Source organism: Poromitra crassiceps (assembly GCF_964638095.1).
Source record: "Poromitra crassiceps genome assembly, chromosome: 25".
NCBI lineage: Eukaryota > Metazoa > Chordata > Actinopteri > Beryciformes > Melamphaidae > Poromitra > Poromitra crassiceps.
Genome location: NC_139649.1, coordinates 7,010,943 through 7,033,036, shown reverse-complemented (window position 1 = coordinate 7,033,036; position 22,094 = coordinate 7,010,943). Strand labels below are relative to the sequence as shown.

General features: G+C 39.7%; 3 pseudogenes and 2 gene segments (V, D, J or C); 1 reads left to right on the top strand and 4 right to left on the bottom strand.

Annotated features, from left to right (window-relative positions):
* Window positions 1–912: 912 nt before the first annotated feature.
* LOC310798487 (Ig kappa-b4 chain C region pseudogene) lies at window positions 913–3,056 on the bottom strand (annotated as a pseudogene). Its single transcript, XR_014553979.1, has 3 exons — window positions 3,038–3,056; window positions 2,224–2,307; window positions 913–1,366 (listed from the first exon to the last, which is right to left on the bottom strand). The product of XR_014553979.1 is annotated as an Ig kappa-b4 chain C region pseudogene (transcript).
* A 105-nt stretch (window positions 3,057–3,161) lies between these two features.
* On the top strand, window positions 3,162–3,653 carry LOC310798485 (immunoglobulin kappa variable 3-20-like). The segment is given in 2 exons: window positions 3,162–3,213; window positions 3,322–3,653.
* A 1,681-nt stretch (window positions 3,654–5,334) lies between these two features.
* LOC310798484 (Ig kappa-b4 chain C region-like) lies at window positions 5,335–7,487 on the bottom strand. The segment is given in 3 exons: window positions 7,469–7,487; window positions 6,702–6,785; window positions 5,335–5,853 (listed from the first exon to the last, which is right to left on the bottom strand).
* Window positions 7,488–14,076: 6,589 nt separating this feature from the next.
* LOC310798483 (Ig kappa-b4 chain C region pseudogene) lies at window positions 14,077–16,369 on the bottom strand (annotated as a pseudogene). The gene is made up of 3 exons (XR_014553978.1): window positions 16,357–16,369; window positions 15,847–15,951; window positions 14,077–14,604 (listed from the first exon to the last, which is right to left on the bottom strand). The product of XR_014553978.1 is annotated as an Ig kappa-b4 chain C region pseudogene (transcript).
* Window positions 16,370–18,163: 1,794 nt separating this feature from the next.
* LOC310798482 (Ig kappa-b4 chain C region pseudogene) lies at window positions 18,164–20,343 on the bottom strand (annotated as a pseudogene). The gene is made up of 3 exons (XR_014553977.1): window positions 20,325–20,343; window positions 19,516–19,602; window positions 18,164–18,667 (listed from the first exon to the last, which is right to left on the bottom strand). The product of XR_014553977.1 is annotated as an Ig kappa-b4 chain C region pseudogene (transcript).
* Window positions 20,344–22,094: the final 1,751 nt, after the last annotated feature.

Sequence of the window (22,094 nt, the reverse complement as noted above, 5' to 3'; positions counted from 1 at the left end):
GCACGCGCACGCATGCAAGCACGCACGCACGCACGCGCGCACGCACGCACGCACACACACACACACGCACGACGCACAACGCACACGCACACTTCCTTTAAGGAAGTGTGCATATTTTCTACATGAAGTATAAACTTGACAAAATCAGAAGACATACTAATAGTAGTAGTAGTAGTTTATTCAAGAACATATTGCATCGAGTTCACACTAGATGAATTTCATGTCCTTTACATTATAAATGTTGAAAAAAGAACGACACAAACACAAAACATCGTTAAAAAGAGGGGTTAGAATTTAAAATGGTTACTTTTCATTTATAAGTCTGCTCAGGTAGGGATGGTGGAGTTCCTATAGTGCTCAGTTCTTGTTCGCATAGATTGGAGCTTACTGGCCTGTCTTGTGCTGCGGCCAGAGACAGAGCCATTGGAGGGGGGGAGGAGTTCTCTCAGGTGGGAGTTTTGGACATGGTGAGCATAACTCCGACACAGGTCTTCTCTTGTCTCAGAGAATCGGCAGACTTTGATAATTCATTGTGTTAAAACACTGGATCATCTTTCTAGGTGTAACTATCCAGAGAATAAATGAGAGCAGTTTTGCTCCAGTCATGCAACTAGTGATGAGTGATAAGCATAAAAATGGCTTCTATTGATCCCTCCATCAACACCTACTGTAGCTCCTGCCTGCCTTCAGGATACCACTGGTAAACACAGTCACTGTCAAGTTAATGAATAATATAATACAAAATACGTGGAAACAACCATGTAAACAGCTGATTTGGTGAAAAGATCTTTATTGTCTATTAAGAATATTGGCCTACAGTGAGTAACAAAACATTACTATTGAAATGAGTGGTGTAATGAGTGGGGACAGAAACAAGAGAAAGAGAGAGAGAGAGAGAGAGAGAGGAGAGAGAGAGAGAGAGAGAGAGAGAGAGAGAGAGAGAGAGAGAGAGAGAGAGAGAGAGAGAGAGAGAGAGAGAGAGAGAGACTACAGTGGTGAGTGCAGACTGAGAGCAGTAGCAGAAGTCCCAGTGTGTCAGGTCAGGACTGGGAACACTGGTCTCTCCTCAGTGTCTCTGAGAGCAGAGACTGGGAGCCCTGGGTGGCCTCACAGGTCACAGAGCCCACCTCCCTCCACTGGTCTGCAGGGAGGCTCAGGGTGCTGCTCCAGCTGTAGTGGCCGTCCTCCTCCAGCACCCCGGGGCTCCTGCTCTCCTCCCAGCTGCTGCTGCTGCTGCCGTCCACCTTCCAGGCCAGCCTCCAGGCTGAGGGGAAGCCCTTGTTGGCCAGACACATGAGCGTGGCCTTCCCCTGCTGCAGCTCCACGCTGGAGGGGGGCAGCACCGTCAGGGTGGGAGGGACATCACCTAGGAGACACCAATCAGCTTAGAGGACAGGAAGGCTGCAGCTGTCAATCAATCACCAGGCGGTTTGACACTTTTTCTGTGTGAGAGTCCATTTTCCCCTTTAAGAAGTTTCTGTCAGATGGTTTTTATGCTCCACCAGTCACAAACTCACACATTGTTTCACTTCCCTTTAAGAAGCCTCTCATGCATATCAGCACAGAAAGAATCATCATATGACCAAGAATATATCAAACTACAAAATAAAGAAGCAGAGATTTGGCTACATTTAAAACAATTCTCATCTTCATCAAACAACCATTAACTGTATTTTAAATTATTCTAGAAACTTGAGAAATTGCAAACTAATTGTATTGAAAGTACATTTTTAAATGGGATATTGTTCTCTTGTTGAGGTTTGTTGAAACATATACCTCTGTATTTCTGTAAAGGCTAAGCCAAAAACCAAAAACAACGAAACAAACAAAAAAACATGATCATAAAATTATAAATTGTCAAAATAGCTTCTGAAACCTTACGCCTACTTGAAGCGACACAATAAGTGATTTGCCTACATTTTCAGTTAATCGCAAGTTGTCATTTATGTGAAAATTTAAGTTTAAAAAGCAATTTTAGAAAGTAGTAATGTTTTTCATTCATCTTTTCAAACTGTCAATTTGTTGACTTGTCACAGTCTGTCTACAACATAAAGTGCATCAAGAAGCTGCAAGTTAGACTCCGTGGAGAGAAGCAGAGAAAAGATAGCTATAGCCCAAGTGATGTAAGTAAACACACTGGATAATTATATCTACGTCTACAATTCAGACACAGGAATAAAAATATTAATGAATATTATGTTTAAAAATTGTGCAGAAACTTACTTCCAACATCCAGTCTGGTTCCTCCACCAAAAGTGTACCACAGTGATACAAACTCATTGAGCCACCGTACAAAAACCTCTGACTCTAAAGACACAGCTCTCTCACTTTGTCAGACAAAACTAAAACTACAAACCCTCAAGAAGAAACTTTATAATAATCCTTTTTATCCTCTGACCCAAGTGGCATAATTATTAGAGTGGCTATTTAGATTTATTTTATTAAATTGTTTGGATTGGTGAAAATAATTTTGCATAAAAGAAACATATATCATTTTATATACATTTAACATTTAATAAGTGTAGCTTAATAAATTAAACTTAATAGGTAACAAATAAAAATGTATCTCATGGATTACAAAAATATGAGATAGGTTACTTACTTCCAACATCCAGTCTGGTTCCTCCACCAAAAGTCCACCACAGTGATACAGACTCATTGAGCTGCCGTACAAAAACCTCTGACTCAGAGACACACAGCTCTCTCACTTTGAAAACAACAAGTTCATCAAAAATCTGTCTGAATTCATAAAACCCAGCTAGCTCATGGAATAACTAGCTATATAGCACAACATTCCTACATTAATCACTTGTGGTTTGTATACAGCTAAATCTTTCTGCAGTGATATTTATTTGTCTATAGCAGAGAACTTAAACAAGACAAAATAACTTCTTGAAGAAAAGTTGTATAAACATCATCAAGCCAAATCTATATTAAACTTAACATACATACATTTGAATCGTTGATTGATCCACAGCATCATCAGACTAATCCAAGTCCTGTTGGAGTCACTCAGAGCATTTCCATAGAGAGCCACTTTGCATCAGCAGCACCATGCTCCAGTGCTCTGGGAGAGTTTATAATCCTGAGTGTTGAACACTGGATGACTGACAGCTGTCCTTCATGACAACAGAAGCCACAGAAATCCTCCTCATCCAAACATGACTTTGATCTCCAACCTCATCTGGACTCTCCTCTGCTGCTGCTTCACAGGTAAAGTCCAGAGGATCAAACTCCTCTCCTCTCTGAACACCCGTCCCTCTGAAATGAAGTGGAGAAAACCATGATGGTGGTTTTATGTTTTTGTCTCTGTATCCTCAGAGTCCAGAGGCCAGGTCACAGTGACTCAGCCTGGAGCAGTGAGCTCTGCTCCGGGAGGCTCCAGCACCATCAGCTGTCGAACCAGTCCAAAGGTTTATGTTGATAGAGACGGCCACTTTTTAGCCTGGTACCAACAGAGAGATGGAGAAACTCCTAAACTCCTCTTTTACTACACTACAAGTCGAGCATCAGGGATTCCAGGTCGTTTCACAGGCAGTGGATCAGGGACTGACTTCACTCTGACCATCAGTGGAGTCCAGTCTGAAGATGCAGCAGTTTACTACTGTCAGAGTTACCACTACCTCAACAGTCAGCTTCTGTTCACACAGTGAAAAAGCATCGTACAAAAACCTCCCTCAGCTGGAGAGGCACTGATCTGAATCAACAGCTGCAGAGAAACTAAACATTAGAGGTGTGACTAAAACACACTTTATAATATCACACAATAATTACATTTTAATCAAGAACACTCAGTTGTAATATAGTTTTAATGATTGTATTGTATTTATTTGTATTGTAGAAACATTGTTTGAAACAGGATTAAGTCTAACACTTTAGTAAAACCCATTTTAAATATACAGTAGAATTTGTCATGAAGCAAGATATGTTAAAGCAAATTATGATACATTGAATTACATCAAATAATTGAATGTCTTGACAAAATATTTAATGCACGGGCTTTCAATTAGATACTGATTTCAATATAGCATTTTTAGTGAAATATCCTGAGCATCTTATATAAAAAACATCCACAAATTACAACTCATTCCAATTCTCCACCAAAGGAAAAGACAATTCAATGCATCGTGTAATTCAATATTATCACAATGTGTCATATTTTAGTACAAACATACTGAGAGTCCTTTAACAAAACAATTCTCCCAACCTCAGAATTGAACAGATTCAATGTAATCTATTTTCACTGAGTCTAAATGTATTTAATTTTACATTATTTATAAAAGACACTTACATTTTCTTGGCTGTTTCAATGCATGACAAGTCAATCTCTATTCATATATTCTCATATTCATATTTACCCTGATGAAGACTCTTTGAGTCGAAACGCGTTGGTATATCCCTGTAAGAATAAAGGATTTTTAATATAACTCAGAGTGCCTCGGATGTTTTCCCTTTTTGCTGCCTTCAACACCTGAGGAACTCCCTGCAACCATATTGGACAGCTACCTCTCTTTTTTATCTTGTATCTATATATGCCCCATCCTGGAAGAGCACCTGATTTTTACTCTGCTAACTTATATTGATGTCTTGACCCAATGCAGCACTCCCATCTTTATCTCTCTATTCATGTTTGACCTCGCCATGCTGAACTCCAGTCTGTTGAAAATCAACTTCCAAACGGTTCAGCTTCAGGCAAGAAAACTGGAAAAGCCTCTGTCAGTGATAATACTTCCTCTTTTAATTTTTAAAGATGTCGTCTACCTTTTATTCGGAAAGGGGATCATAATAAGGCTGTCCATTGTCACAAATGGTATATTTGTGTCAGTGTTTGAAGCCTTGCAGAGACAGAACACCCACTATGTAGGGGTCAAAAGTGGAGGTCAGCTTCATGTTACACCCCTTTATGCTGAAGATTCCTACTCTTTTTTATTTCTAACCCTGAAATGTATGTAACCACTTGTGAATATATTTATTACAGAGACGGCATATTTTCGAGATGAAGTATAAACTTGACAAAATCAGAAGACATACTAATAGTAGACTTTGATAATGAATTGTGTTAAAACACTGGATCATCTTTCTAGGTGTAACTATCCAGAGAATAAATGAGAGCAGTTTTGCTCCAGTCATGCAACTAGTGATGAGTGATAAGCATAAACATGGCTTCTATTGATCCCTCCATCAACACCTACTGTAGCTGCTGCCTGCCTTCAGGATACCACTGGTAAACACAGTCACTGTCAACAAGTTAATGAATAATATAATAAAAATATGTGGACACAACCATGTAAACACAGCTGATTTGGTGAAAAGATCTTTATTGTCTATTAAGAATATTGGCCTACTGCGAGTAACAAAACATTACGATTGAAATGAGTGGTGTAATGAGTGGGGACAGAAAGAGAGAGAGAGAGAGAGAGAGAGAGAGAGAGAGAGAGAGAGAGAGAGAGAGAGAGAGAGAGAGAGAGACACTACAGTGCTGAGTGCAGACTGAGAGCAGTAGCAGAAGTCCCAGTGAGTCAGGTCAGGACTGGGAACACTGGTCTCTCCTCAGTGGCTCTGAGAGCAGAGACTGGGAGCCCTGGGTGGCCTCACAGGTGACAGAGCCCACCTTCCTCCACTGGTCTGCAGGGAGGCTCAGGGTGCTGCTCCAGCTGTAGTGGCCGTCCTCCTCCAGCACCCCGGGGCTCCTGCTCTCCTCCCAGCTGCTGCTGCTGCTGCTGCCGTCCACCTTCCAGGCCAGCCTCCAGGCTGAGGGGAAGCCCTTGTTGGCCAGGCACAAGAGTGTGGCCTTCCCCTGCTGCAGCTCCACGCTGGAGGGGGGCAGCACCGTCAGGGTGGGAGGGACATCACCTAGGAGACACCAATCAGCTTAGAGGACAGGAAGGCTGCAGCTGTCAATCAATCACCAGGCGGTTTGACACTTTTACTGTGTGAGAGTCCATTTTGCCCTTTAAGGAGTTTCTGTCAGATGGTTTTTATGCTCCACCAGTCACAAACTCACACATTGTTTCACTTCCCTTTAAGAAGCCTCTCATGCATATCAGCACAGAAAGAATCATCATATGACCAGGAATATATCAAACTACAAAATAAAGAAGCAGAGATTTGACTACATTTAAAACAATTCTCATCTTCATCAAACAACCATTAACTGTATTTTAAATTATTCTAGAAACTTGAAAAATTGCAAACTAATTGTATTGAAAGTACATTTTTAAATGGGATATTGTTCTCTTGTTGATGTTTGTTGAAACATACCTCTGTGTTTCTGTAAAGACTAAGCCAAAAGCAAAAAACAACAAAACAAACAAAACATGATCATAACATTATAAATTGTCAAAATAGCATCTGAAACCTTATGCCTACTTGAAGTGACAAAATAAGTGATTTGCCAACATTTTCAGTTAATCACAAGTTGTCATTTATGTGAAAACTTAAGATTAAAAAGCAATTTTAGAAAGTAGTAATGTTTTTCATTTATCTTTTCAAACGGTCAAGTTGTTGACTTGTCACAGTATCTACAACATAAAGTGCATCAAGAAGCTGCAAGTTAGACTCCGTGGAGAGAAGCAGAGAAAAGATAGCTATAGCCCAAGTGATAAGTAAACACACTGGATAATTATATCTATGTCTAAAATTCAGATGAAGGAATAAAAATATGAATGAATATTATGTTTAAAAATTGTGCAGAATCTTACTTCCAACATCCAGTCTGGTTCCTCCACCAAAAGTGTACCACAGTGATACAAACTCATTGAGCCACCGTACAAAAACCTCTGACTCTAAAGACACAGCTCTCTCACTTTGTCAGACAAAACTAAAACTACAAACCCTCAAGAAGAAACTTTATAATAATCGTTTTTTCCTCTGACCCAAGTGGCATAATTATTAGAGTGGCTATTTGGATTTTTTTTTTTTAATTGTTTGTATTGGTGAAAATAATTTTGTATAAAAGAAACATATAATTTTATATACATATAACATTTAATAAGTGTAGCTTGATAAATTAAACTTAATAGGTAACAAATTAAACTGTATCTCATGGATTACAAAAATATGAGATAGGTTACTTACTTCCAACATCCAGTCTGGTTCCTCCACCAAAAGTCCACCACAGTGATAGAGACTCATTGAGCTGCCGTACAAAAACCTCTGACTCAGAGAGACACACAATTTATCAAACCCAGCTAGCTCATGGAATAACTAGCTAAATAGCACAACATTCCTACATTAATCACTTTTGGTTTGTATACAGCTAAATCTGTCTGGCAGTTATTTATCTGTCTATAACAGAGAACTTAAACAAGTCAAAATAACTTCTTGAAGAAAAGTTGTATAAACATCATCCAGCCAAATCTACATCAAACTTAACATACATACATTTGAATCATTGATTGATCCACAGCATCATCAGATTAATCCAAGTCCTGTTGGAGTCACTCAGAGCATTTCCATAGAGAGCCACTTTGCATCAGCAGCACCATGCTCCAGTGCTCTGGGAGAGTTTATAATCCTGAGTGTTGAACACTGGATGACTGACAGCTGTCCTTCATGACAACAGAAGCCACAGAAATCCTCCTCATCCAAACATGACTTTGATCTCCAACCTCATCTGGACTCTCCTCTGCTGCTGCTTCACAGGTAAAGTCCAGAGGATCAAACTCCTCTCCTCTCTGAACACCCGTCCCTCTGAAATGAAGTGAAGAAAACCATGACGGTGGTTTTATGTTTTTGTCTCTGTATCCTCAGAGTCCAGAGGCCAGGTCACAGTGACTCAGCCTGGAGCAGTGAGCTCTGCTCCGGGAGGCTCCGTCACCATCAGCTGTCGAACCAGTCCAAAGGTTTATGTTAATAGCAACGGCCACTTTTTAGCCTGGTACCAACAGAGAGATGGAGAAACTCCTAAACTCCTCATTTACTGGGCTACAAGTCGAGCATCAGGGATTCCAGGTCGTTTCACAGGCAGTGGATCAGTGACCGACTTCACTCTGACCATCAGTGGAGTCCAGGCTGAAGATGCAGCAGTTTACTACTGTCAGAGTTCCCATCTTATCAGCAGTCAGTGGATGTTCACACAGTGAAAAAGCATCGTACAAAAACCTCCCTCAGCTGGAGAGGAACTCATCTGAATCAACAGCTGCAGAGAAACTAAACATTAGAGGTGTGACTAAAAACACTTTATAATATCATACAATAATTACATTTTAATCAAGAAAAGTAATTTGTAATATCGTTTCTATGATTGTATTGTAGAAACTTGGTTTGAAACAGGATTAAGTAACACTTTAGTAAAACACATTTTAAATAAGAATTTCAACAGTCATGAAGCAAGATATCTTAGAGCAAATTATGAGACATTGAATTACATCAAATAATTGAATGTATTGACAAAATATTGAATGCACGGGATTTGAATTAGATACTGAAAAGAAAAAACAATTCAATGCATCGTGTAATTCAATATTATCACAATGTGTCATATTTTAGTGCAAACATACTGAGAGTCCTTTAACAAAACAATTACCTCACAATTGAACAGATTCAATGTAATCTATTTTCAGTGAGTCTAAATGTATTTAATTTGACATTACAGTATTTATAAAAGACACTTACATTTTCTTGGCCCTTTCAATGCATCACAAGTCAATCTCTATTCATGTTTGACCTCGTCATGCTGAACTCCAATCTCTTGAAAATCTACTTCCAAACGGTTCAGCTTCAGGCCAGAAAACTGGAAAACCCTCTATCAGTGATAATGCTTCCTATTTTCTTTTTTTAAAGATGTCTTCTACCTTTTAATTGGAAAGGGGAACACAACTAGGATGTCCATCATCACCAATTGTATTTGTCTCAGTGTTTGAAGCCTTGTAGAGACAGAACACACATTATGTAATATCCCATGGGTCAAAAGTGGAGGTCAGCTTCATGTTACATCCCTTTATGGTGAATATATCCTACTTTTGTGTATATTTATTATAAAGACTGCATATTTTCTAGATAAAGTATAAACTTTACAAAATCAGAAGTAGATAAATAGTAGATTGTACATGTATATAGTGAATAGTAGACTTTGATAATTCATTGTGTTAAAACACTGGATCATGTTTCTAGGTGTAACTAAACAGAATAAAAAACAACACTTTTGCTCCAGTCATGGATCTAGTGATGCAGATGTTCATCCCTCCATCAACAGCTACTGTAGCTCCTGCCTGCCTTCAGGATACCACTGGTACTACAGTCACTGTCATGTTGCTGTCAATGAGTTAATACATAATGTAAAACATACACATGGACACATGGATACCATGTAAACAGCTGATTTGGTGAAAAGATCTTTATTGTCTATTAAGAACATTGGCCTACTGCGAGCAACAAATCATTACTATTGAAATGAGTGGTGTAATGAGTGTGGACAGAAAGCGAGAGAAATAGAGAGAGAGAGAGAGAGAGAGAGAGAGAGAGAGAGAGAGAGAGAGAGAGAGAGAGACTACAGTGCTGAGTGCAGACTGAGATCAGAAGCAGATCAAATAAAACCAGTAGCAGAAGTCCCAGTGAGTCAGGTCAGGACTGGGAACACTGGTCTCTCCTCAGTGTCTCTGAGAGCAGAGACTGGGAGCCCTGGGTGGCCTCACAGGTCACAGAGCCCACCTTCCTCCACTGGTCTGCAGGGAGGCTCAGGGTGCTGCTCCAGCTGTAGTGGCCGTCCTCCTCCAGCACCCCGGGGCTCCTGCTCTCCTCCCAGCTGCTGCTGCTGCTGCTGCTGCTGCCGTCCACCTTCCAGGCCAGCCTCCAGGCTGAGGGGAAGCCCTTGTTGGCCAGGCACATGAGCGTGGCCTTCCCCTGCTGCAGCTCCACGCTGGAGGGGGGCAGCACCGTCAGGGTGGGAGGGACATCACCTAGGAGACACCAATCAGCTTAGAGGACAGGAAGGCTGCAGCTGTCAATCAAACACCAGGCGGTTTGACACTTTTACTGTGTGAGAGTCCATTTTCCCCTTTAAGAAGTTTCTGTCAGATGGTTTTTATGCTCCACCAGTCACAAACTCACACATTGTTTCACTTCCCTTTAAGAAGCCTCTCATGCATATCAGCACAGAAAGAATCCTCATATGACCAAGAATATATCAAACTACAAAATAAAGAAGCAGAGATTTGACTACATTTAAAACAATTCTCATCTTAATCAAACAACCATTAACTTTAAATTATTCTAGAAACTTGAAAAATTGCAAACTAATTGTATTGCAAGTACATTTTTAAATGGGATATTGTTCCTTTGTTGAGGTTTGTTGAAACATACCTCTGTGTTTCTGTAAAGACTAAGCCAAAAGCAAAAAACAACGAAACAAACAAAAAACATGATCATAACATTATAAACTGTCAAAATAGCTTCTGAAACCTTACACCTACTTGAAGTGACAAAATAAGTGATTTGCAAACATTTTCAGTTAATCACAAGTTGTCATTTATGTGAAAACATAAGATTAAAAAGCAATTTTAGAAAGTAGTAATGTTTTTCATTTATCTTTTCAAACGGTCAAGTTGTTGACTTGTCACAGTATGTCTACAACAAAGTGTATCAAGAAGCTGCAAGTTAGACTCCGTGGATAGAAGCAGAGAAAATATAGCTATAGCCCAAGTGATGTAAGTAAACACACTGGATAATTATATCTACGTCTACAATTCAGACACAGGAATAAAAATATGAATGAATATTATGTTTAAAATTTGTGCAGAAACTTGCTTCCAACATCCAGTCTGGTTCCTCCACCAAAAGTGCACCACAGTGATACAAACTCATTGAACCACCGTACAAAAACCTCTGACTCTAAAGACACAGCTCTCTCACTTTGTCAGACAAAACTAAAACTACAAACCCTCAAGAAGAAACTTTATAATAATCATTTTTTCCTCTGACCCAAGTGGCATAATTATTAGAGTTCCCATTTGCATTTATTTTATTAAATTGTTTGGATTGGTGAAAATAATTTTGCATAAAAGAAACATAATATATAATTTTAAATACATATAAAATTCAATAAGTTTAGTTTGACAAATTAAACTTAATAGGTAACAAATTAAAATGTAGCTCATGGATTACAAAAATATGAGATAGGTTACTTACTTCCAACATCCAGTCTGGTTCCTCCACCAAAAGTCCACCACAGTGATACAGACTCATTGAGCTGCGGTACAAAAACCTCTGACTCAGAGAGACACAGCTCTCTCACTTTGAAAACAACAAGTTCATCAAAAATCTGTCTGAATTTATAAAACCCAGCTAGCTCATGGAATAACTAGCTAAATAGCACAACATTCCTACATTAATCACTTTTGGTTTGTATACAGCTAAATATTTCTGGCAGTGATATTTATTTCTCTTTAGCAGAGAACTTAAACAAGTCAAAATAACTTATTGAAGAAAAGTTGTATAAACATCACCAAGCCAAATCTACATTAAACTTAACATACATACATTTTAATCACTGATTGATCCACAGCATCATCAGACTAATCCAAGTCCTGTTGGAGTCACTCAGAGCATTTCCATAGAGAGCCACTTTGCATCAGCAGCACCATGCTCCAGTGCTCTGGGAGAGTTTATAATCCTGAGTGTTGAACACTGGATGACTGACAGCTGTCCTTCATGACAACAGAAGCCACAGAAATCCTCCTCATCCAAACATGACTTTGATCTCCAACCTCATCTGGACTCTCCTCTGCTGCTGCTTCACAGGTAAAGCCCAGAGGATCAAACTCCTCTCCTCTCTGAACACCCGTCCCTCTGAAATGAAGTGGAGAAAACCCTGATGGTGGTTTTATGTTTTTGTCTCTGTATCCTCAGAGTCCAGAGGCCAGGTCACAGTGACTCAGCCTGGAGCAGTGAGCTCTGCTCCGGGAGGCTCCGTCACCATCAGCTGTCGAACCAGTCCAAAGGTTTATGTTTCTGGCAGCAGCCACTATTTAGCCTGGTACCAACAGAGAGATGGAGGAACTCCTAAACTCCTCTTTTATTACGCTACAAGTCGAGCATCTGGGATTCCAGGTCGTTTCACAGGCAGTGGATCAGGGACTGACTTCACTCTGACCATCAGTGGAGTCCAGGCTGAAGATGCAGCAGTTTACTACTGTCAGAGTTGGCACTACATCAACAGTCAGAGTCTGTTCACACAGTGAAAAAGCATCGTACAAAAACCTCCCTCAGCTGGAGAGGAACTGATCTGAATCAACAGCTGCAGAGAAACAAAAACATTGGAGGTGTGACTAAAACACTTTATAATATCACACAATAATTACATTTGAATCAAGAACACTCAGTTGTAATATAGTTTTAGTGATTGTATTGTATTTATTTGTATTCTAGAAACATTGTTTGAAACAGGATTAAGTCTAACACTTTAGTAAAACCCATTTTAAATATACAGTAGAATTTCAACAGTGGCTCATGAAGCAAGATATCTTAAAGCAGATTATGAGACATTGAATTACATCAAATAATTGAATGTCTTGACAAAATATTTAATGCACGGGATTTGAATTAGATACTGATTTCAATATAGCATTTTTAGTGAGATATCCTGAGTATCTTATATAAAAAACATCCACAAATTACAACTCATTCCAATTCTCCACCAAAGGAAAAGACAATTCAATGCATTGTGTAGTTCAATATTATCACAATGTGTCATATAGGACAAACGATTCTCCCAACCTCAGAATTGAACAGATTCAATGTAATCTATTTTCACTGAGTCTAAATGTATTTAATTTGACATTATTTATAAAATAAATGGTAAATGGCCTGCATTTATATAGCGCTTTTATCCAAAGCACTTTACAATCAGTAGATAGTCTACATTCAGCCATTCATACACCGATGGCGGCAGGCTGCCACCGATCGGGAGCAAGGAGGGTTAAGTGTCTTGCCCAAGGACACAACGACAGCAGCTGGGAGGGAGCGGGGATCGAACCCCCAACCCTTGCGTCATTGGCCGACCCGCTCTACCTCCTGAGCTAAAGCCGCTTACATTTTCCACTTACATTTTCTTGGCTGTTTCAATGCATGACAAGTCAATCTCTATTCATATATTCATATATTCATATTTACCCTGATCAAGACTCTTTGAGTCGAAACGCGTTGGTATATCCCTGTAAGAATAAAGGATTTTTAATATGACTCAGAGTGCCTCGGAAGTTTTCCCTTTTTGCTGCCTTCAACACCTGAGGAACTCCCTGCAACCATATTGGACAGCTACCTCTCTTTTTGATCTTGTATCTATATATGCCCCATCCTGGAAGAGCACCTGATTTTTACTCTGCTAACTTATATTGATGTCTTGACCCAATGCAGCACTCCCATCTTTATCTCTCTATTCATGTTTGACCTCACCATGCTGATCTCCAATCTGTTGAAAATCAACTTCCAAACGGTTCAGCTTCAGGCAAGAAAACTGGAAAACCCTCTGTCAGTGATAATGCTTCCTCTTTTAATTTTTAAAGATGTCATCTACCTTTTAATTGGAAAGAGGAACATAATAAGGATGTCCATTGTCACAAAGTATATTGGTGTCAGTGTTTGAAGCCTTGCAGAGACAGAACACCCACTATGTATGTAGGGGTCAAAAGTGGAGGTCAGCTTCATGTTACATCCCTTTATGCTGAAGATTCCTACTCTTTTTTATTTTTAACCCTGAAATGTATGTAACCACTTGTGAATATATTTATTACAAAGACTGCATACTTTCTAGATGAAGTATAAACTTGACAAAAATCAGAAGACATACAAATAGTAGACTTTGATAATTCATTGTGTTAAAACACTGGATCATCTTTCTAGGTGTAACTATCCAGAGAATAAATGAGAGCAGTTTTGCTCCAGTCATGCAACTAGTGATGAGTGATAAGCATAAACATGGCTTCTATTGATCCCTCCATCAACACCTACTGTAGCTCCTGCCTGCCTTCAGTATACCACTGGTAAACACAGTCACTGTCAACAAGTTAATCAATAATATAATAAAAATATGTGGACACAACCATGTAAACACAGCTGATTTGGTGAAAAGATCTTTATTGTCTATTAAGAATATTGGCCTACTGCGAGTAACAAAACATTACGATTGAAATGAGTGGTGTAATGAGTGGGGACAGAAAGAGAGAGAGAGAGAGAGAGAGAGAGAGAGAGAGAGAGAGAGAGAGAGAGAGAGAGAGAGACTACAGTGCTGAGTGCAGACTGAGAGCAGTAGCAGAAGTCCCAGTGAGTCAGGTCAGGACTGGGAACACTGGTCTCTCCTCAGTGGCTCTGAGAGCAGAGACTGGGAGCCCTGGGTGGCCTCACAGGTCACAGAGCCCACCTTCCTCCACTGGTCTGCAGGGAGGCTCAGGGTGCTGCTCCAGCTGTAGTGGCCGTCCTCCTCCAGCACCCCGGGGCTCCTGCTCTCCTCCCAGCTGCTGCTGCTGCTGCTGCTGCTGCCGTCCACCTTCCAGGCCAGCCTCCAGGCTGAGGGGAAGCCCTTGTTGGCCAGGCACATGAGCGTGGCCTTCCCCTGCTGCAGCTCCACGCTGGAGGGGGGCAGCACCGTCAGGGTGGGAGGGACATCACCTAGGAGACATGCACCAATCAGCTTAGAGGACAGGAAGGCTGCAGCTGTCAATCAATCACCAGGCGGTTTGATACTTTTACTGTGTGAGAGTCCATTTTCCCCTTTAAGGAGTTTCTGTCAGATGGTTTTTATGCTCCACCAGTCACAAACTCACACATTGTTTCACTTCCCTTTAAGAAGCCTCTCATGCATATCAGCACAGAAAGAATCATCATATGACCAAGAATATATCAAACTACAAAATAAAGAAACAGAGATTTGGTTACATTTAAAACAATTCTCATCTTAATCAAACAACCATTAACTGTATTTTAAATTATTCTAGAAAGTTGAAAAGTTGCAAACTAATTGTATTGCAAATACATTTTTAAATTGGATAGTTTTTTCTTCTTGAGGTTTGTTGAAACATACGTCTGTGTTTCTGTAAAGGCTAAGCCAAAAACAAAACACAACGAAACAAACAAAAAACATGATCATAACATTCTAAATTGTCAAAATAGCTTCTGAAACCTTACGCCTACTTGAAGTGACACAATAAGTGATTTGCCAACATTTTCAGTTAATCGCAAGTTGTCATTTATGTGAAAATTTAAGATTAAAAGGCAATTTTAGAAAGTAGTAATGTTTTTCATTTGTCTTTTCAAACGGTCAAGTTGTTGACTTGTCACAGTATGTCTACAACATATATAGTGTATCAAGAAGCTGCAAGTTAGACTCCGTGGAGAGAAGCAGAGAAAAGATAGCTATTATAGCCCAAGTGATACAAGTAAACACACTGGTTAATTATATCTACATCTAAAATTCAGACACAGGAATAAAAATATTAATGAATATTATGTTTAAAAATTGTGCAGAAACTTACTTCCAACATCCAGTCTGGTTCCTCCACCAAAAGTGTACCACAGTGATACAAACTCATTGAGCCACCGTACAAAAACCTCTGACTCTAAAGACACAGCTCTCTCACTTTGTCAGACAAAACTAAAACTACAAACCCTCAAGAAGAAACTTTATAATAATCCTTTTTATCCTCTGACCCAAGTGGCATAATTATTAGAGTGGCTATTTAGATTTATTTTATTAAATTGTTTGGATTGGTGAAAATAATTTTGCATAAAAGAAACATATATCATTTTATATACATTTAACATTTAATAAGTGTAGCTTAATAAATTAAACTTAATAGGTAACAAATGAAAATGTATCTCATGGATTACAAAAATATGAGATAGGTTACTTACTTCCAACATCCAGTCTGGTTCCTCCACCAAAAGTCCACCACAGTGATACAGACTCATTGAGCTGCCGTACAAAAACCTCTGACTCAGAGACACACAGCTCTCTCACTTTGAAAACAACAAGTTCATCAAAAATCTGTCTGAATTCATAAAACCCAGCTAGCTCATGGAATAACTAGCTATATAGCACAACATTCCTACATTAATCACTTGTGGTTTGTATACAGCTAAATCTTTCTGCAGTGATATTTATTTGTCTATAGCAGAGAACTTAAACAAGACAAAATAACTTCTTGAAGAAAAGTTGTATAAACATCATCAAGCCAAATCTATATTAAACTTAACATACATACATTTGAATCGTTGATTGATCCACAGCATCATCAGACTAATCCAAGTCCTGTTGGAGTCACTCAGAGCATTTCCATAGAGAGCCACTTTGCATCAGCAGCACCATGCTCCAGTGCTCTGGGAGAGTTTATAATCCTGAGTGTTGAACACTGGATGACTGACAGCTGTCCTTCATGACAACAGAAGCCACAGAAATCCTCCTCATCCAAACATGACTTTGATCTCCAACCTCATCTGGACTCTCCTCTGCTGCTGCTTCACAGGTAAAATCCAGAGGATCAAACTCCTCTCCTCTCTGAACACCCGTCCCTCTGAAATGAAGTGGAGAAAACCATGATGGTGGTTTTATGTTTTTGTCTCTGTATCCTCAGAGTCCAGAGGCCAGGTCACAGTGACTCAGCCTGGAGCAGTGAGCTCTGCTCCGGGAGGCTCCGTCACCATCAGCTGTCAAACCAGTTCACAGGTTTATGGTAGTAACTATTTAGCCTGGTACCAACAGAGAGATGGAGAAACTCCTAAACTCCTCATTTACTGGGCTACAAGTCGAGCATCAGGGATTCCGGGTCGTTTCACAGGCAGTGGATCAGGGACTGACTTCACTCTGACCATCAGTGGAGTCCAGGCTGAAGATGCAGCAGTTTACTACTGTCAGAGTTTCCATATTATCAGCAGTCAGCGTCTGTTCACACAGTGAAAAAGCATCGTACAAAAACCTCCCTCAGCTGGAGAGGAACTCATCTGAATCAACAGCTGCAGAGAAACTAAACATTAGAGGTGTGACTAAAAACACTGTATAATATCATACAATAATTACATTTGAATCAAGAAAAGCAATTTGTAATATAGTTTTTTGATTGTATTGTAGAAACTTGGTTTGAAACAGGATTAAGTAACACTTTAGTAAAACACATTTGAAATATAGAATTTCAACAGTCATGAAGCAAGATATCTTAAAGCAAATTATGAGACATTGAATTACATCAAATAATTGAATGTATTGACAGAATATTTAATGCACAGGATTTGAATTAGATACTGAAAAGAAAAAACAATTCAATACATCGTGTAATTCAATATTATCACAATGTGTCATATTTTAGTACAAACATACTGAGAATCCTTTAACAAAACAATTACCTCACAATTGAACAGATTCAATGTCATCTATTTTCAGTGAGTCTAAATGTATTTAATTTGACATTACAGTATTTATAAAAGACACTTACATTTTCTTGGCCCTTTCAATGCATCACAAGTCAATCTCTATTCATGTTTGACCTTGTCATGCTGAACTCCAATCTCTTGAAAATCAACTTCCAAACGGTTCAGCTTCAGGCCAGAAAACTGGAAAACCCTCTATCAGTGATAATGCTTCCTATTTTCTTTTTTTAAAGATGTCTTCTACCTTTTAATTGGAAAGGGGAACACAACTAGGATGTCCATCATCACCAATTTTATTTGTCTCAGTGTTTGAAGCCTTGTAGAGACAGAACACACATTATGTAATATCCCATGGGTCAAAAGTGGAGGTCAGCTTCATGTTACATCCCTTTATGGTAAATATATCCTACTTTTGTGTATATTTATTATAAAGACTGCATATTTTCTAGATAAAGTATAAACTTTACAAAATCAGAAGTAGATAAATAGTAGATGGTATATAGTGAATAGTAGACTTTGATAATTCATTGTGTTAAAACACTGGATCATATTTCTAGGTGTAACTAAACAGAATAAAAAAGAACACTTTTGCTCCAGTCATGGATCTAGTGATGCAGATGTTCATCCCTACATCAACAGCTACTGTAGCTCCTGCCTGCCTTCAGGATACCACTGGTAAACACAGTCACTGTCATGTTGCTGTCAATGAGTTAATGAATAATGTAAAACATACACATGGACACATGGATACCATGTAAACAGCTGATTTGGTGAAAAGATCTTTATTGTCTATTAAGAACATTGGCCTACTGCGAGTAACAAAACATTACTATTGAAATGAGTGGTGTAATGAGTGGGGACAGACAGCGAGAGAAATAGAGAGAGAGAGAGAGAGAGAGAGAGAGAGAGAGACTACAGTGCTGAGTGCAGACTGAGATCAGAAGCAGATCAAATAAAACCAGTAGCAGAAGTCCCAGTGAGTCAGGTCAGGACTGGGAACACTGGTCTCTCCTCAGTGTCTCTGAGAGCAGAGACTGGGAGCCCTGGGTGGCCTCACAGGTCACAGAGCCCACCTTCCTCCACTGGTCTGCAGGGAGGCTCAGGGTGCTGCTCCAGCTGTAGTGGCCGTCCTCCTCCAGCACCCCGGGGCTCCTGCTCTCCTCCCAGCTGCTGCTGCTGCTGCCGTCCACCTTCCAGGCCAGCCTCCAGGCTGAGGGGAAGCCCTTGTTGGCCAGGCACATGAGCGTGGCCTTCCCCTGCTGCAGCTCCACGCTGGAGGGGGGCAGCACCGTCAGGGTGGGAGGGACATCACCTAGGAGACACCAATCAGCTTAGAGGACAGGAAGGCTGCAGCTGTCAATCAATCACCAGGCGGTTTGACACTTTTACTGTGTGAGAGTCCATTTTCCCCTTTAAGAAGTTTCTGTCAGATGGTTTTTATGCTCCACCAGTCACAAACTCACACATTGTTTCACTTCCCTTTAAGAAGCCTCTCATGCATATCAGCACAGAAAGAATCATCATATGACCAAGAATATATCAAACTACAAAATAAAGAAGCAGAGATTTGGCTACATTTAAAACAATTATCATCTTAATCAAACAACCATTAAGTGTATTTTAAATTATTCTAGAAACTTGAAAAATTGCAAACTAATTGTATTGCAAGTACATTTTTAAATGGGATATTGTTCTCTTGTTGAGGTTTGTTGAAAAATACCTCTGTGTTTCTGTAAAGACTAAGCCAAAAGCAAAAAACAACGAAACAAACAAAAAACATGATCATAACATTATAAACTGTCAAAATAGCTTCTGAAACCTTACACCTACTTGAAGTGACAAAATAAGTGATTTGCCAACATTTTCAGTTAATCACAAGTTGTCATTTATGTGAAAATGTAAGATTAAGAAGAAATTTTAGAAAGTAGTAATGTTTTTCATTTATCTTTTCAAACGGTCAAGTTGTTGACTTGTCACAGTATGTCTACAACATAAAGTGTATCAAGAAGCTACAAGTTAGACTCCGTGGAGAGAAGCAGAGAAAAGATAGCTATAGTGATGTAAGTAAACACACTGGATAATTATATCTACGTCTACAATTCATACGCAGGAATAAAAATATTAATGAATATTACGTTTAAAAATTGTGCAGAATCTTACTTCCAGTTACATCCAGTCTGGTTCCTCCACCAAAAGTGTACCACAGTGATACAAACTCATTGAGCCGCCGTACAAAAACCTCTGACTCTAAAGACACAGCTCTCTCACTTTGTCAGACAAAACTAAAACTACAAACCCTCAAGAAGAAACTTTATAATAATCGTTTTTTCCTCTGACCCAAGTGGCATAATTATTAGAGTAGCCATTTGGATTTATTTTATTAAATAGTTTGGATTGGTGAAAATAATTTAGCATAAAAGAAACATATATCAACATATAACATTCAATAAGTGTAGCTTGATAAATTAAACTTAATAGGTAACAAATTAAACTGTATCTCATGGATTACAAAAATATGAGATAGGTTACTTACTTCCAACAGCCAGTCTGGTTCCTCCACCAAAAGTCCACCACAGTGATACAGACTCATTGAGCTGCTGTACAAAAACCTCTGACTCAGAGAGACACAGCTCTCTCACTTTGAAAACAACAAGTTCATCAAAAATCTGTCTGAATTCATAAAACCCAGCTAGCTCATAGAATAACTAGCTAAATAGCACAACATTCCTACATTAATCACTTTTGGTTTGTATACAGCTAAATCTGTCTGGCAGTGATATTTATTTGTCTATAACAGTGAACTTAAACAAGTCAAAATAACTTCTTGAAGAAAAGTTGTATAGACATCATCAAGCCAAATCTACATTAAACTTAACATACATGCATTTGAATCATTGATTGATCCACAGCATCATCAGACTAATCCAAGTCCTGTTGGAGTCACTCAGAGCATTTCCATAGAGAGCCACTTTGCATCAGCAGCACCATGCTCCAGTGCTCTGGGAGAGTTTATAATCCTGAGTGTTGAACACTGGATGACTGACAGCTGTCCTTCATGACAACAGAAGCCACAGAAATCCTCCTCATCCAAACATGACTTTGATCTCCAACCTCATCTGGACTCTCCTCTGCTGCTGCTTCACAGGTAAAGTCCAGAGGATCAAACTCCTCTCCTCTCTGAACACCCGTCCCTCTGAAATGAAGTGGAGAAAACCATGACGGTGGTTTTATGTTTTTGTTTCTGTATCCTCAGAGTCCAGAGGCCAGGTCACAGTGACTCAGCCTGGAGCAGTGAGCTCTGCTCCGGGAGGCTCCGTCACCATCAGCTGTCGAACCAGTCCAAAGGTTTATGTTTATAGCAGCAACCACTATTTAGCCTGGTACCAACAGAGAGATGGAGAAACTCCTAAACTCCTCATTTACGCCGCTACAAGTCGAGCATCAGGGATTCCAGGTCGTTTCACAGGCAGTGGATCAGGGACTGACTTCACTCTGACCATCAGTGGAGTCCAGGCTGAAGATGCAGCAGTTTACTACTGTCAGAGTTCCCATCATATCAGCAGTCAGTGGGTGTTCACACAGTGAAAAAGCATCGTACAAAAACCTCCCTCAACCACATGCACTGAACTAACTGCTGCAGCTGGAAGCTACTCCAGGGACTGATACAGTTCACTGATCACACACACACACACACACACACACACACACACACACACACACACACACACACACACACACACACACACACACACACACACACACACACACACACACACACACACACACACACACACACACACAGAACTATACTGATACCCTGCAGCACACACAGTAACCCACACGACCTCTGCTCATAATTTGAATACAGAGACAGTACAGTATATTCAAATGAGAATGACAGTAAATATGTGGAGGGAATCAAAGAGGTATTTGTATTCCTTTGTCCAGTATACATATGACTGGATTTAGACAGGTGGCAGGTATTCAATGCAGCTTCAATAAAGATATAGGACTATGTTGAGACTGCAGTGCGCTGCTCTGTACCCAGTGAGTTGGAGCTTGGAGCTTCTGTCTGCAGAAAGATGCCCACGGATAACCAATTACGTATCGAACTGTATAACCACCCAGCGAGCACAAAACGTTTTTTCAACGTTGATTTTTAGTTTAAATCTGGGTGATATTGGGTTTGAACGTCTAAGACCTAATTTCACCCTCTTTTCAACCGGCTAAAATGCGGTTACAACGTCAACGTGTAAAAAAACACAATTTGGTTCATCATATTGTTAAACATTTGTTGTAGCTTGGAATAGAGGCAATATTGATAGTGTGTGGATTGGCATTTGTCCATTTTATTGTGTAACTGAGAGTTGAAATCTGGTCTATACGAAAACTACATTTCAACGCATTTTATGTCACATGAAATATCATAAATATGGGACTATATAGGCTATGTGGTGCCAGCAAAAAGCTTCCAGGACACAACTATGGTTAATAGTTTAGCGCAATACTATAAAATAATGAATTCAGTTCCTGCCGCAACGTGCATGCGCAAGTACTTACTTGCTAGCTATACTAACCGTGACTGACTAGACTAGACCAAAGCAAGTCTGCACCGGTCTGCACCAAGTGCGGAACGAGGTGCTCTGGGCACTATGTTATTGTAACAGACTGTATACGAGGCTCTGTGTACCTCCTCAGTCTCTGGTGTTAAATGAAGTAACCTCTGAAGCCATAGGCTA